The sequence below is a fragment of the Siniperca chuatsi genome, linkage group LG18 (assembly GCF_020085105.1).
Source record: "Siniperca chuatsi isolate FFG_IHB_CAS linkage group LG18, ASM2008510v1, whole genome shotgun sequence".
NCBI classification, from domain to species: Eukaryota; Metazoa; Chordata; class Actinopteri; order Centrarchiformes; family Sinipercidae; genus Siniperca; species Siniperca chuatsi.
In genome coordinates this window covers 3,476,267-3,494,379 of record NC_058059.1, presented here as the reverse complement: position 1 = coordinate 3,494,379, position 18,113 = coordinate 3,476,267, and the positions used below count along the sequence as shown (strand labels likewise).

General features: G+C 39.3%; 1 protein-coding gene across 3 annotated transcripts in view; it reads left to right on the top strand.

The window, feature by feature from the left end:
• ttc28 (tetratricopeptide repeat domain 28) overlaps nucleotides 1-18,113 on the top strand; it is a 123,466-nt gene that overhangs the window by 8,482 nt on the left and 96,871 nt on the right. The gene's annotated exons all lie outside the window — the stretch shown is intronic.

Here is an 18,113-nt window from a genome sequence, read left to right as displayed (position 1 = left end):
TTTCTTTGTTTGACAAGTGTATTTGAAAGGGACAGCACACACACATAACTCAGCATAATGAGATATCCGTGTAAATATGCTGGCGTTAGGAGATCACGTGTGATGACAGCGATGATGATAGAGAGCTGAACAAGGACACAGACAAGATGTTGCTGATGCGTCAGTACTTTCTCTAGCTGTACATCATTAGAGAAAGGCAAATAATAAAGTTCACATGTAGGTTTGGAAAATATAAAGATATATATATATATATATATATACTGTGAGACAATAGACATTTCTGAAGATCCTGGCAGCATTTAAAATATCCGTGCAATAAGTGAAATAGCTGGGGGGGAAAAGTGAATCTTTTGTGTCGAGTTCACCTTTGGTGAACTTTGACAAACTATTCACATTCAAAAAATCAGAATCAGAAATACTTTATTGGGTCCAAAATGGAGGAAGTTATCTTAGCATTTTAGCTCTGTTGCTCCATCAACATTTATATAACCTCCTCTGTTGGTATATAAACTGCTCCACATAATTAAGAGTTAAGGATTTTAGATAGTTATGAGACAGGAATTGATAGTACAAATACATCTCTTGAATAAACTTTTTGTCCCATTAGTGACCAAACTAGCGAGCATGGAGAGCCTTTTCCCTCTTCAGTAACTTTTTATTGAATGAAATGATCCTAAGAACAAAATGGCAGGGGTAGCAAACGGCACCCTACAAAGAAAATATAAAAAAGCTCGGAGAGCTGTTGTGACTATCTTGCTACCATTTTAACTATTAGCTCACCGGCTACAGTAGTTCACCAACTAGCCCTGCGAGGCGTGTCGACGTCACCAAGACTCTAGCACCTGCTAATTCGCTGTGCCACATAGTAACGTTAGCTTGTGAGGCTGCGGAGGCACCGTGAATGAACGAAACTACAATTCTACAACATCATTTAAATCAAGGCTACTTTGGCTGCTTTGAATTAATTTGAACAAATTACCTGTCAGTTCTAATTCGTTCTAACTTGATTTTTTTAATTTTTTTATTACAATCAATGCTTTCAAGCTAGCTAGTAGCTTGCTAGTTAGAAAGTTTGTGTAAATAACTTTCTCTAAGAATTTATGCAACTTTGTGCCAAGCAGCTCTTAATTTTTAGTTGTACCTGTAACTTTGGAGGCAATTGGGTCATACATTACATTACATTTACCATGTAATGCAACTGGGTCATACAGAAAATGCAGAAATGACCTCTGCAGGTATCTATATGGTGAAGATAAAACATTCAGCACCACCACTGCAGTGCTTTTCCTTTTTCTGTATTTTGGTAAATTACTATAAAAAACCCTAATTTGCATAAAATTTTATATGTTTCAAGTTTCGACCCAGAATCCTCTTTTCTCATAGAAAATGGACGAAGCATCACCTCATGCTCAGTGGTTCTTCACTCTTAGGCCACTGTATCAGCCAAAAGCAAATATGATATATATTTATATGAACTTACACATACAGTGATAGAAGATTTTATTCTTATTGCCTGTGAAGTTGTGACATTACATGAACTGCTTTCATAGTTTTAATTTCCAGTGGTACGAGGCAGGTCCAGTGATGTGTGAGAGAGAATGAGTGTTATTAAAATGTGCAGTGTTTCACATTTCCAGCACATTTATCAGAGAGACGAATGGCTGGAAACTGCATCAAGTACTTCTTTACACTTGAAGTGGCTCTTTACGTCTACCAACACAGTAAGCGCTGAAGGAAGTGAAGGATGGTGAGTGCTCAGAGAGTCTTTTAAAGCCATTCAGAGGGAGAAGTAGGCAGGCAGGAGACTGGGTTTGCCAGGTTACCTCTGTCTGGACAATTGGGGCCGGGCCAGCTCGACTCCACTTCCTTTCTCTGTGAGAGAGAATGGACGGAAGTGGTGTTTGGGTGTGTGTGTGTGTGTGTGTGTGTGTGAGGGAGAGAGCTTTGCACGGCTGTTATTTTGTTTTTCAAACCCTGGCGAGGCCTTGGCCTGGCACTTAAAGACAATAACAGAAGCAGCATTCCTTTATGTGTGTGTGTGTGTGTGTGTGTGTGTGTGCGTGTGGTTTGTATAGTGGCGGTGTCATAGCAGTGGGCTTGCTGCTGCATTCGCCGTGGGTCAAAGGCAAGGTCAAGACTAATGAACTACCAATAAGAGAGAGTCTTTCTGAGAGGGACGTTTACTTCTGCTTGAATTCTCTCTTTCTGCTCTTCACCCAGTCGGCTTTGCTCTCTTCTCTTCTCTTTTCTTTTCTGTTTGCCTCCCACAGTTTGTCCCATTGCTGCCCCCGTCGACTTTTCTGTTGGCACAACAGGCTCAAACACACACTCACTGTATCACACACACACACACACAAAAATAAAAGCGACTCGGTCATGGGAACAGAGGGGTGTAACTGGTCAAAAAGTCACATTTGTTTGTGTGCTTATCTGGATAACAACACAGTACAGAATAACACAACTTTGCATTTTAATGTTGTTTTCTTGTCGTTTTGTGCAGCTTTATCTTTTTGTTGGTGCATTCAGTGCAAAGCTTTGGGAAACCCTTTTGTTTCTTTGTGATTCAAATGAAGTCACATCACAGAAGTAAAACTGCTGCAGGAGCGAAAGCCTTTCTTTTGACTCGTTTGAGTGTTTTTTTTCTACAGACCCGACTATTTTGTGTATGAATGTTTGCTGTCATCCTCACACTCGCTCTGTGTGTTTTTGTGAAGTTGTTTGGTATTTTCAAAGAGGGTTTTTCCCACATACAGGTGCATTAATTCAGATCCTTAAGCTCATAGCGGTCTGGGAAACTTTTGCTTCTTCACATAGACTTCTGTCCTTTTTGGTCTCACAAATAAAGACGTCTGTTTGGGCCCCTCATGTCCCAGAAAAGAGGAAGGAAGGCACCTCAGCAGTGTGGCATGTGTGGCTGCACTACTGATCTGTTTTAGGATAAGCAAGCTTTGAGTGTACTCATGTCAACTGAGATGAGGATGCTGGTGAGAAATAGTTTTTTGACCATCAGCTAGAAATGCAGGATGGGGTAACCAAAAGTTACAAATTGACAAAACAAGGTGGAGTTTTCTTTCATAACACACAATCTTCTTAAGCAGATGGAGTTTGAACAGTTCTAGAGTTTCCATTTTTCTGAGCTCTTTAAGGACTTTAACCTGCAATAACCAATGTTTGTGGCCACTTTGGGGCAGTGGAAACAAGATGTGAACACAGCATTGACATATCATCACCTTTTAAGTTCATATGGCGAGCTTGTTTGCACACACATCCAGCAGTTACGGAGCAGCATTCTTTTGGAGTCGTGTTTCTGTTTCCGTTTGCATTAATACAGCTCTGATACGGTGTAATAAAAACCTATAAAGGAGAGATAATTACTGGATGTAAATATATTGAGTGGCTATTGGAAAAAAATGCCAAAGATTAATAGTATCAAAAATGGGGATTGATTTTATGAAAATCTTTAGGGTTATAACTTAAAGTCCAATATTCTCTCTCTGTTAGCTCTGTGTTTGGTCTCCACCAACTCCTGAGGGAAACATCCGGCTCTTTAGCTGCTAAATGCTCCACTGTGTTCACCAGCTGCTCTCTGACTGCGTCTGCCTGCTGTTTGATGCTGAGCAGGTAGTGTTCAGCGGCTTTTTACAGCTTTTTCTCCGAAGACGAAGCTATTAGAGCGGTGAGAGTGAACCAGAACAGTTGGGGTTGTGGGCCGGGCAGATAAACAACGAGCTGAAACTCACTGTGACGCTCCGTAAAGCCGAGGGGAGCTGCAAATTCAGCTGATCATTTTCACCAGTCATCTCTACCACCTTTCACACTGCACCTAGATTAGAGCAGCTTTAAGAAAAATAGAAATTTGAGCATCAACTGGGCAAAAAAAGATTTGTGTGATGCAGTCAAAAGCTCCAGAACAGTTACTAAATGGTCCTTGTGGTGAGATTGTTTTACCGTTCCGAGGTAAAATAAAACTACCTCTAGTGATATCTAACCCTGTCAGTAGTTTTGGTTTTATGTGGCCAGGTTTTGAGATATCTGCGATGTCTGCTACAACTCAGGTGCATGTGATTTGTAGAACTGAAACAATTAATCAACAGAACTCAATCAACAAACTATTTTGATGATCAATTAATTGTTTTACTCATGCAACATTTGAAAGTTGCTATTCTTAAATTTAATCTTTTTGGTTTTCGGAGCGTTGGGAGAACAAAACAAGCAATTCAAAGACGTCAACTTCAGTTTTAGGAAATTGTGATTTTTCCCTATTTTCACTTTTGCCTGATATTTTATAGACAAATACTTAATAGACTAATCAAGAGAATAATCTTCAAATAATTGATAATTAGTGTAATTGTTAGTTGCAGTTTTTAGTTATTCCAGATAATCCACACTGACCTCACTGTGAACAGTTTTTACTGCAACTACTTTCTACAGAAGAAATAGTAGATAATGATAAAAGAAAAGTGGTGTGTAAATGAAAAAGCTGTGAGCAACAGATACAAACCTTCATTCACCTCCATTACAGTAGAGGCAGAAATGTCCAGAGATGGATATGTAAAAACCAGGGCAAATCAAACCCAAACTGTTTGTATGACAACTAACAACTTTCGACGTAAGTGAGAAAATATATATATATATTTTTTGTAATTTGGTGGACCGACCCTTTAATCAAGTGGTCGTAAGTCACTAAAAACCTAAACTGTTCCTAAATATTCTGCTCTGGGAGTTGTAGCTGGAATCGGTGCAGATCATCAGCAAGCGTTCGACGGGCTCTTTGCTCTGAAGTGGAAGCCAACCAGATGGCAGCCAGCTACGCCTGTTTACGCAGGAGGCCGCGGAGCCGCTCAGGCTTCCCCTGTCATTAAGAAACTACTCTCCAACCACACGCTGCAAAAGTATTACCGACATACGTGCAGAGAAAGCATAGAGTCCCGTTTCTTTAAGTAGGACCCAGGACCTAAATTGGCCTGTTTAGGAAGGTTCCCCACATGACAGAGTTTAGTAGTATATTATAATCTGATCTAACAGAGGGAAAAGATGCAGTTTCTCATGTTTGGGTTCCTCCCTGGTTGGACAAATTTACGAGTCCCGTGACTTGACCCCGGACTGTTTGGATGTGACGGTAATGTTCTCTGTTGTGTTTGTGCTATATACGAAATTGTGTCATGGAGACTCAGACTCAGTCTGGGTCAGTAGGGTAATCCAAGACTTACTGCAGAGCATTTGAGGAGAGTGAATGAGTCTTTCTCCATATATCTCCAGATATTTGACTTAAATGACCTTCTTTACACGAAACAACCCTGTTCTCTGTCTGTAGAGCTTTCATCTTTTCCACATTTTCATCAGAGAATCTGAAATGACACAGTTTGACATCAATCAATCAAACTTTATTTATATAGCACCTTTCATAGAGTTTAGTGCAGTTCAAAGTGCTTCACAGATGACTGACAAGCCGATAATAAGACCGAACAAGTGTAGAGGGAAATAAAAACTAGATTAAATAGATTAAAAGACAAAAGAAAGATAAAAATTATGACAATGATATACAATAAAATAGATTTAAAAGCTGTAATAATAATAATAATAATAATAAAATAGTTAGATAAAAGCTAGACTAAAAACTAAATAAAATAGATTATAAAGACAAAACAAATAAAAAAATAAATAAAATCTAAGAGGGATTAAAAAAACAGATTCAAATATAATAGAATACAATTTTACAACATAAATACAATAAAATAAAGTAAACAATGTCTATAAGCCTTAAAAGCCTTTTGATTAAGTCTTAATCAAAAGCCAGGCTGAAGAGTTAGGTTTTTAAGTTTATGTTTAAAGGTTTCAACACTTCCAGATATTACTTTAACAGTCAAGGGAAAGGGTTAAATAAGTTTGAAACGTCCCAGCAGATTTTCACAGCAGCCACTAGAGAGCAGCACTAACTTGCCGGGAAACTGCTTGCTCACTACATCAGGGAGCTCAAACACAACTTTTCCTTTGTTACAGCAGCCGTCTCATGACCCACATCACATGAGGCTTTGCAGCTCACAAACATGCACAGTCCGTGTAATCCAACCCAGGCTAATATGCTACCCAGTGCTTCAGAGATTAGACACAGTGTTTGCTTTAATAGCTGCTCTGTCACCTTGTGGAAGTGTAAATGATCATCTGTCGTACTTTAAGTGGCTTCGTTTAAATAATCACACTGCCTTTTCTTTACTGTTTCTTCTTCTCGTCCTTTCCTACACCTTATCACGCCCATTAGCAGCAGCAGCGGGAGGAAGGCAGATGAAGCTACTTCTCAGCTTCCCATCTGTAAGTGAATGTGATAACATGTTTGGAGAAAAGTGCACATCAGCAGCAAATAGCCTGCTGCTCGCTGTCTCACACTCACACACCCTGACTTACACTACCTCTAGCCTGCAGAGTGTAATGAGTTTTGATTTTGCCTAGGAGAACAAGAGTGGGCCTAATTGTCTGGTATTAATTGGGAGATATGCTCCTACTTCTCTGCTTGCAGTGTAGGTTCATATACTGCTGTAAGACATCTGCTCAGACACAGCCAGACTCTGTCAAACTCTGCTGTCTCAGCAACCATCCTGAGCTACTGGGATCTTTTTTACCCGCTCGCAGCCGGGTGCCTCGGCTGTCTGTGCAAAGAGAATTGCAGAGGAAGGAGAAAGATAACAGCAGTGGGAGATAATGAAACAGTGACTCGGTTGGACTTGAACATGCCGTGGTGTGACTGCTATCAGAGTGTGAATGAGTGAAATGAATGTCACAGGATAAGGATTTAGGCCTCAGCTCTTTTTTTCTAACAATAAACCCAGTATAAGCAACAACTGACCATAGCAATCACAGCTCATGATTTAATTTAAAGGGTAATGTCAGTTTATTACAACCTGGGTCTTATTTTGATGGTTTTGGCTATCATTTCTATCCCGTATGATTACATTGTACTCACCAGGTTAATTGCTGAGATCTGTGAAGCCGGTCATATCTCTAAACTAAGGTCTGAAGGGGCAAGAAACACAAGCAGTCAGACAATCGCGACAGCTTTGAAAAATAAAAGAAACACACTCTTTCGCTTTTACCTAAAGTGGTTTAGATAATCTGGATAAACTGTTTGTCTGACTGTACATTTTTCTTGCCTTGTTGGACATTGTTGAAGAAATCTCAGCAATTACTTGGGTGAGTACGAGATAGCAATGATTGCCTTAACCCCAAGCTAGCGGCTCTGTGAGGCCATACTTAGAAACAGCAGTGCTTTGAGCCAAATGCTAACAGCATCAGCATGCTTAATAAAAGTGCACAATAAAAGGTATCTTGTGGAGTTTTCTTGTCAACAAAGTTTTTGTTTACATTTAGTGTTACTCACCAAAACACAATGTGTGTGTCCTTGAGGTCTAACAAACGCGATGAATGCATTTCCTTACACGTAAAACATTTGCAAAGCTGATTTTCTTTGAAAAATGTTGCAGTCTTCTTCCTCCCTGCCTTTTGTCAGTGCATTGTTGGTTTCTTGCGGTTGTGCACATGCATGCGGGTGCTCGTGAACATGTACAATACACAAACAAAATGGGTGCCCACTTTTAAAAACATTGTTCTATAGTGCTACCAGTGGTCAAAAACTCCACAGGATTTCTTTAACATACGGATGTTTCACAGGTAAAATGTTTACCATGTTCACCATCTTGGTTTAGCGTGTTAGCATGCTAACATTTGTGTATTAGCACTAAACACAAAGTACAGCTGAGGCTGATGGGAATGTTTGCAGGAATTTGGTCATTAATCAAAGTATTGAACACATTTTAAATTTTGACCTGATGATGGCGCGATTGTAGATGGAAGGATTATTAAAGATGTGATGATTCATCCTGTGGGGAACATGAACATGATGAGCAACAAATTTCATGGAAATCCGTCCAATAGTTAGTAGACAAATTTCACTCTGAACCGCCTCTTTTCATCTCTGAACTCAACCTCATGGTGGCGATAGAGGAAAAAGTCAGGGGATCACCAAAGTCAGTAGGATTCATCCTCAGGGTACTATAAATGTCTGTGCAAAATTGTATGCCAATCCATCTAGTAGATGTAGAGATGTTTCACTGGATACATGAAAAATGTTTGACCTGTTAATGGTGCTAGATGAAAAGGCAGAAGCTCAATAAAGTTATTTCAGTGTAGAACAAAGATTCATCCTCTGGGCGACTGGTCGACTATCCCTAAAAACATATGGCCCAAGCTGTGATAAACCAGAATGGTCCTTTAACTATGTTTTCGTTGAGACCATTGGACCCTAATGACTACATATACTGTAGCTCCACGCTTTGCTTTGGGAGCTGTCATCCTTGTCATGGATTTTGGGATTTCCTGGTTACCTCTCACTATTTGAAACAGAGCGGCCTCAGAGTAATGGAGCTGAAAAAAGAAAACAGAAAGAAGAAAGGATAGATAAGCAGCAGGGAGAATGACTCAATAATAAGTATGTTGCTATTTCCAGACAGGGGTTGAGGTTAATGAACAAACACATATTTGGGACTCCTGTGATGTCTGTGGAGGCGGGCGTGGTTCGGTTTGAGCTTCAAAGAGAGCACTTTTTGTGAGTGCAATGGGAGTGTGTGTAATACAAGCAGGGTTCACATCCGGGCTTATTGCCTCCTTTTTTATGAGGTACACTTAAAATAATTAAACAGCAGAAGAAATCAGATCAGTCAGCCAATCTTGTTAGTCATCAACTGGACTCTTCATCTAATCATGAAGGTGTAAAAACATGAAGATTATAGTGCTGGCCAATTATCCCTTTCTAATTCTGGAAGACAGGAGAACAATACATTAGGATGGTGATCATTCAGACTGAATAAGAGGCCATCAGCAGTAATTAATAAGAAGGGTGCAAGTTCTGTAAACTGCACTTTTTAGAAAGTGGTGTAGTTCAGTAAGTCTGAGGTATTCTCACCATGCATCATTATATAAGTAGCAACAAGACTCAGAGTCTACAGCCACGCTAGCTACTCTGTGAGGCTGTACTTAGAGAAAGCAGTGCTTTGATCTAAATGCTAACGTCAGCATGCTAACATGCTCACAATAACAATGCTAAAATGCTGATGCAGGTATAATGTTTACCATGTTCACCATCTTAGTTTAACGTCTTAGCATGCTAACATTTGCTAATTAGCACTAAACGCAAAGTACAGCTGAGGTTGGTGGGAATGTCCTTAGTTTTGCAGGAATTTGGTCATGATGATGATGATGATGGCGCTAGATGAAAGGTCAGAGGATCACCAAAGTTATAACAGTCATCCTGAGGGGAACATAAATGGGTTTACCAAATTTCATGCCACACTAGAGGCATGGCTCTATAGATGGCACTGTTGGTCAGTTGGCCCACCACTTTGGTCCAGACTGAAATATCTCAACAACTATTTGATTGATTGTCATGAAATTTGGTTCAGACTTTCACAGTCCCCAAAGGATGAATCCCAACGACTTTTCCTCTAGCGCCACCCGGAGGTTGACATTGGTGGTTTTGAGTGAAATGTCTCAACAAGTGGATGGATTGCCATAAAATTAGACATTTTTGTTCCTTACAGGATGAATTGTTATCACTTTGGAGATCTCTCTGACTTTGTATCTACTGTAGCGCCATCTTTGGGTCAAATTTAAAATTTGTCCATTGGTTTATGACCAAATGGTGAACATTGTAAACATTGTACCTATTAAACATCAGTGTGTTAGCATTCTTATTGAGAGCATGTTAGCATGCTGATGCTTAGAATTTAGCTCATAGTACAGCTTCACAGAGCAGCTAGCGTGGCTGTAGACTTGTTGGCCAACAATGGAGCTCTATAGCACAGAGGAATAATAAGAAGATATATTAGGCTTTGGATACACAGACAGTACTTGTTAGTAGGATCCATTCATTGTTGGTTTTGGTCTTTTTAAGAGATTTGTTGACAATCAGAAAAATATAGAATATCCCCAGCCTTATCCTTTTAAGGTGGTTTCTTGAGATGTGTCCCCAGCATTACCAACTATGAGGAGATCACAGGGGTAGATTCAGGACACACACAGAAAGGATTTTATTCCAGAGTCTGGATGCAGGGATGAGTCACCATCACGTTTGTATTAGAGGCGAAACTGAGAAACCTTGGGATACTATTGAGTTGATTGTAGTTATATTGTTATAATTGATAGTCATTTGAATTAGTCTTTTTCATCTCTTTTTTCTGTGAGCAAAACTATCCTGGCATCCATGTTTTCCTCTTACTGTATTTTTGCTTCATCCACCATGCTCATGTTCCACAACAACTAAAACCAGAGAAATCTACTGTCAAAACTTCAGGGGCTGAGGTTAACTGTGGATGCCCCCTTCATATTGCCCTGTAGTAAACGGACTTGTTGCAGTGGTTCATGTCACACAGGCCTGGTGTGGCCTGTCACCATGGCAACAATGGATCAAATTATGGATTATCTTTTCTATGGTGGAATTGTTCTCAGGGTTTATAAGCTCAAATTACTTGTATGCATGTGTGTGTGGTTGATTTCTTTTATTACAGAGCAAAAGGGTCTGAGGAGAGGAACATCAGTTGAAACATGAAATTCAAAATTGTGGATTGTGGGATTAGTTGCTCCTCAGGAGAGATGGTTCTTATTTTGTTTTTGCAATAAAAATCAAGCTTTTATAGAGTTGGGAAGTGAGAGGGGCAGCTGGTGATTCTGTGTTCCTGCATCAAATCTGTCTTTCAATGACATTCTCAATGTAACTTAATATAGAAACACTGGACCCTTCTGGATAATGTAACGAACATATAGGATATGTTATGGCCACCAGGTTTAATTATTTCAACTTTGTTTCTGTTTTGTCCGTCAGTTTGGGGGACGACTCTAAATACTACAATACCCATGAGCCTCAGCAGCTGTTGGTACGGAGAAGAAGCTGGTCAGAGGCGCGAATCAGAACGGTAGCAAATTCAAAACGCTTAGTTGTTGCAGTTGTAAACAAAACACAGCGCCATATTGGACCGAAATTGACAAAAAAAAGTGTATTGATTTAATTGGCAGATTGTTTTTGGGGCACGTGACAGAAATTTAAGCTTGGGGATTGGATGTTTGGGAGTCATGTTTAAGTTATACCTTAAAACAAACCAAAAAAAAATAATAATAATTTCTAATGCAGTCGTTAACCTTTTGTACTGATGATTCAACTGTGAGAGTTTCATGCTGTTCTAAGCTGTAAGAGAGCTCCAGCTGTGAGTCACGTAACATTGTCTATGGGAAAAATGAATGGGACTTTTACTCTCTGAACCAGGGGCGCCCAAAATCATTCCTCCCACAACTCTATTGTAATAATGAAAAAAAAAACATCAAAAGAGAGAAAAACAAAAAAGCTCTTTATTATCAAAGTCACCCAATGTGTAAAACCCCAGTGCAGGCTCTCCTCACCATTAAACCAAACACAATTACAGGCTCATCTGTTTGGCAGGGCCCCAGTGACACTGTGCCAGGCTGCCAGGCATGCCAGCTTCACCATGCATATGTGCCACCAACTGTCTGTCTGAGAGCATCAATAATAGCAAAAAAAAATCATCACCTGGCCTACATGAGCCTGTTTATTCTTCATCTTAATGGGAAAATGTTGAAGCCTTGCACGCCACAATACGCAAGCACCAAAGGATTAATGAGCGCAGCACTCAGCAGTTTCACAGTCAGATAGGGTTAATTCTCTCTTGTAGGTTCCAGCTCCAACACCAAAACCAAATTACATATTCATGGTTTTAAGTGAAACTCTTCAAAAGCTGCATGTGCTTTTTTTTTCACTTAAAATACAGCGTAACTGCAGGGAGAATAATCTGACCGAAATAAGTAATCAAATATGCAGCTTTTACATGTTCAGGTCTCCAGAGTCTGTAATCAGCTCTTTCACATCATGTACACTGATTACAGAGAATTTACTGGGGAAGATTTACTTTCTAATACTTCATTTGCATGAATATTTTATTCAATAGTATATTTTATTATTGTTTATTATATTGTGATTTATTTACATTCTCTAATTGCAACTAAGAGGAATTGCTGTTTTTCTTCGCCTTACATGATTGTAAACTGTATATCTTTGATTTTTGGACTGTGCGTCGTACAAAACAAGACAGTCTTTTAGGAAACTGTAACGGGCAATTTTCACTATTTTCTGACTCTTTCTATTTTTTTGACTGATGAAGAGACAACAGACACAATTTTTGTTTGGGATATTTTATATGTGATGCATCGCATGTTGTGCAGTAGCACAGAACATTATATTATATATTATGGAAAGCATAATATTTCTTTCACTGGACAATAATAGAATAGAATATCCTGAGACTTTTCCATATAATATCTACTGTATTTTTTGAAAAGGAATGTTTTTAGAGATGAAACCATTAGTCAATTAATCAATTACAGAAGAAAAATAACATTCACTGATTCCAGCTTTTCCAATGTGAGGATCTTCTGACATTTTATGGACAAAACAATTCATTTAATTGAAAAAAATTAATTTATAAACTAACTGATTGTAAAAATAGTTGCAGCCCCAGAGAGTTATAAAAAGATTGAATGCTTTGTACCCTCAGTAATCTACCGTTAATTGCCCGAATAACAACAATTTCTCCAACACGTTATCAGCACCTTCTCGTCTGTGACGCTCTGCTCCTGTTATATCCAGAGGAGGCAGAGGAGTGTTATGTCAGCTGGCTAAATGTGACCTTCACAAGTGTCCCGAGGGACCGGAGCAGGCTCAGTGTACAGCACTCCACTAACACGCCTGTCAGCCAATCAGCGGTAATATAGTCGAATATCAGAAGAGCTGAGGTCACCTGTGTGTGTGTGCTAAAGAGCATAATATGCACAGCTTAATACAACCTTGCCATAAGGCATGAATAGATCAAATTAGCTATTAGTTAGTTGAGGAAGTGTACCATGGAAACATAAACAGAACAGGCAGCCCACACACGCACACACACACACACACACACACACACACACACACACACACTGACTTCTCTTATCTTTTCCATTGACTACACGCTGTAATTTATTTTCTCTTGGACACAAACAAGCCTGGACAGTGTTAGTTTGTTATTTTAAAATGATTTTCACCCCCTCATAGCAGTGTAATTATTGTGGTGTGTGTGTGTGTGTGTTTGGCCACTGGTGCACAGGATCAATATAATCTGTGCAGGATGATAACAATGATGTTGTTGACTCCAGGATGACCTGTGTATGGTGAGACTCCAACATTTAAAGGACAATTATCTCCTGACATTCACATCATCACCCCACCCACCCACACACACCACACACACACACACACACACACACACACACACACACATGGTAAACCCGTAAAAGATCTCAGCTCCATTTATGTTGAACTTACTTATGTTACTAGTCGACCTTATATACAACATCTCTGAAGAATAAACAAAAGAAGACCTTTAAAATCAAAAGAGTGGGAAAAACACAAGCTCTAACTATCTTTTGCTGTGAAAAATTATGCCTTTATTTATACCTTGAAAGGACACTTTACTGTTTCTATTAAAGTGAAAATTCAGGGATGTTTTTGGTAAATTATAGTGGTTTTTTTACCCCTTAAAAACCCCTTAATGTCATGGTTTGTGGGTTTGTGTATAGTATTTCCTGTTTTTTATTTTGAAATGCTCTTTTCTCCTCATGTGTCTGGTGGTTTTACTTCCTGCATTTGTTTGATTTGCCAGTTTTGATTGTTTGCTCCGTCCTGATTAGTTTCACCTGTGTCTCGTTATCTCCCTTCACCTGAGTATATTTAGTCTGTGTGCTTCGCTTGTGTCTTTGTCACATCGTCTTTGTAAAGCATCCCAGCCTTGGTACCTGTGTATTCTGTTGGATTTATCTTCTGTTTCCTTGGACTTGTTTGCCTTAGTTAGACTGCTTCCCTGGTGTTAACTACTGCCTGCTTGATAACACTTGTAAGCCTTCAATTCTTGATTAAATAATTGAAGTGCACCTGCTCTGCCTCTGTGTCTGCGTTTTGGTCCAATCCCTTGTTTTGCCTGCTACCCTGCTTGATACATTGCAACACTTAATGTGTGTTATTACAGTCCATTAATTTATCCATTAATTATCTATTCGGGGTGAACCCCTGAATTTGCACCATAATTAAACATTTAGGGGCATATATAATGTTTTGTAAATTTTATCCCTTGAAAACCCCTTAAATCATGGTTAAAAACTTCTTAATAATCTATTAATTTACCCATAGATGAACCCCAAATTGGAGGTGTAAATACCAGAACACTGTTTGGAATACAAATCCCTTTAAATACCATAATATTAAGGGCTTTTTACCACTTAAAATGCCTTAAACTGTGCATAGAATTTATAAAGAATCCAAAATATATAATAATACATTCATTTACCATTAATTAATATCAAATTTGAGTTGTCAATACCTGAATACTGTTTGAGATACATATTCCTAATAATATCATGATTTCCTATGGTGTCTTGACAGTCAGAGCTGATGTGCTGTTGAACATATTGGACCTTGAATCTATAACCTCTGGGGTTTATTGTTCTATTAGCCTATCACTGTTCAATACTGCCAGAGGTACAGAAGTGTTGCTCCCTCGCTCCTCCCTCAATCCTTTCTCCTCTCACCCAATTCACAAGGGGAAGAGATCAATGTCAAAAGCTTTCGGATCTGTTACTAAATCAATAAAAAAAAAAATCCTAACAGCACGAGCATGTGCACACAGATAACTAGAATGCACACACACACAGCTGGACAGATCTGATAACCAAACAAACCCTCTTCTCCACGCTGTTTGTTCTCATTTGATTAGCCCCCACTTTGACCTCCAGTGACCCCAATGTGACCATGTTCTCCACCAACAACACCCTGGCGTTTGACCTTTGAACTCTTGACCTGCACTTGTGTGATTCACAGCCAACTGTAATAGGATGTGTGTGTGTGTCAAGGTTTACTGGTAACACTGATTCATCTTGTGTTTGATATACAGAGAGCGAGAGGGGTAACAATTAAATTTTAATTTAATTTAATAATTTTTGTACAGTCCCACTCCAAAATCTAACTCTTTGCCTCCACTAGACAACCAACAGTCCTTGTTTCCACCGCCTGCACCTCCCCCATCCAGCTGAATCATCATATATGACCCACTAGAAGTGTGTGGAGGTGTCTATATCTGCAGAGACGCTGCCCTCTGCCTGTATTTTATTATTTTGCTGTATTCGGGATGTTTCTGGGCGTCAGCCTATGGGCAGTGGGTGTGTAGCTCCAAGCCAGTAACAAAAAAGCTACAAAAATGGTGGACACAGTGCCGAAAAGATGCAAATATAGCGAGGCCAAATGCCAAGCCAAATGCCAAAATTAGAGTGAATCTGGAGTTGGCTTTCACCCGCTGCTGAGCACTAAAGGAGACGATGGGGATGAAGAGTGGGCCTGTTTTCTGTTCTGGACAGGTTACATTAGGTAGGTTAGCTTAGTTAGCTTGCTAAAGTATTGGCTTTTCCATTACAACAAATGTAACGTTCCAACAATAGTAGCTAGCAGTGTACGTACACAATAAGTCCTACTATCAACCAATGCAAATAACTTTACGTTTTGAGAAAATAACCCTTGAGATCTTGAGTTTGAGCTCAGAATCATTTTAACACACATTTTAACAACCAGTCTAACACACAAGCCACGCTGGTTACTGCGGCAGTCCCAAACAACGTAATAAGTAACATTACTGTTGGCAGTGTTTGTTTGTTTTTTTACGTTGAAGAACTGATACAGCAACGTCATATACAGCATTGGGCGTGCGCTTCTGGTGTCGCTGAGCCGGGGAGGAGAGGCCAACTTTGAATGTTGTGTTTTCCTTACCGCAACCGACAAATCCTACTCATTCTGCCTTTAAGTCAAGCTTCCTCATTTAGCGCTGGAATAAAACTGGATTTATACATTTGCCACGATTCAAGTGGTTCCCACTCCCCACACCCTGCATGTGACAACATACAGAGGTCAAATGATTATTATGCTGCTCGGTGACGGGTTATCACAAACTCAGTGGAAATGTCAGTGCTATTAGTGGACAGACATGAGGATTTCTCCTCACATACAGAATAATAGTGAACAAATGATTTAAGTCTCTTTTTGGCAGGTATCCATAGGATGGGATTTAATGTACAAAGACTGTGAATGCACCATATAACTAACAAGAAGGGAATGGAAACAAAGACAGTAGCATTGTTCCTGTCATCATCCCTCTCTCCTCGAAATTTAGTTGATAATTTGCTACAGCAAATACGTTTTGAAAAGTATGTCCAAATTATGTTTTTTATCAACATAATTGAGAAATGTTTTTGATGAACATGGCGCAAAATGTTGATGCTTAATGTATCTGCAAAATATTGACTGAGAACGTATTCCATTCGTTTGCCCAACAATATACACTTTCGCAATACAATATCCGCAACAAAAGCATGATTAAACTTTTTTAAGCATATGTTTAGGCACTCGCAGCACTTGGTAAAGGTTAGAGAAAGACTGTGGTCTTGATTAGAGATGAAACGATTAACTGATTAATCGATCTACAGAAAAATTACCTGAGACTATGTTGATAGTCGGTTAATTGTTGAATTATTTTTCAATCAAAAACGGCGTTCAAACTTGTCATTTGTTAGGATTTGCTGCTTTTCTTTCTCTCATCTGATAATTCATCAAATATCTTTAGCTTTTGGACTGGTGTTCGGACCAGACAAGACATTTGAAGATGTCACCTTGGGCTTCCGGAAATTGTGAATGGCTTTTTTCACTATTTTCTGACATTTTATACGATTAATCAGTTAATCAAAAAAATGATAGGCAGATTAAGCGATTATGAAAGTAATTGTTTGTTGCAGCCAGCAGTTCAAGTCAACAGTGACTTGAAGCATGAGCGAGGACAAGTTTTCTTTATTAATATGTAATTACATGCAGGACTCGGTCTCCGGTGTCATGGTCCACCATCCACCCAGACAATTTTCCTTCGGCTAGCGTGCGGTGCAAAGAAAGTAGCACTGAAAAAAAGGTTGCCAGTGAACATGATCCAGGAAGAACCACAGCATCAGTCGTTTCAGTTGTCAGGGTGAATGGATTGGTCACCAAAACATTGGACTTTAACCACGTGTTTATTATTGTAACCATGACGACAAAGCTCCCCTAACCTTAACGAAGTAGTCATTTTAACCCAGGCCATGATGTTTACCTAACCTTAATAAAGTATCTTATTTTAACCTGAACTGTGCTCTTTCCCTAAACCTAACCAAGTCAGACCTTAACCACAGCATTGTCACATCATAAAACAGTTTTATTTTTTCAACAGTGATTTGGAACGGTTTTGGAAGGTGCAGACAAATGATGTCGTCCTGATGATAGAGGCGTCAGATCAGAAAACGCTTCTATGTGTCGTCGTTCTGGAGGGCATGGACAAACAACGTATTTGGTCGTTTAATGTGGAGGACTTGTAGCTTTCCTAACAAAACATATTTGGCCAAGCAGATAAGTTGAATATAAATGTAATTTCTTGTTGCCCTCATATCCTCAAAAACAACCACATGTGGGAAATCTTGAGACCAGGACAAAGCCGATAACGAGAGGTGACGCTGAGATTGGAGAGTGGATGCTGTCTGTGCAGTGGAAGTGTAAAAAAGAGAAACAACAGCAGGTGAAATACCTGCTGTGGCTGCAGAGAAGAATGAGCGGATTAGATAGCTGTGTGTGTGTGTGTGTGTGTGTGTGTGAGACAGTGTTAGTGGCCATGTATGGTAGCAAAGATGAATGATCTCATTTGTGGTAGGCGCCTGGAGGCCACACAGACTGATGTAGCTATGCTTTTGCAGACTTTATCTTACACTCAGACCATGTCCACACTAAATACTGATAAATTTGAAAACACCTTTTGTGTGTCAAATTGTTTTTTGTCAGCACTAGCATTTTCAGTTTATTTTGTGCCAGAACAATAGAAAGAACAGTTAAATGTTTTAATGTCCTCCTTTATTTTCTTTCTGTTTATTGCGTTTTGTCAGTGTTTGTTGTTGTTTGTGCTTCTTCTGGA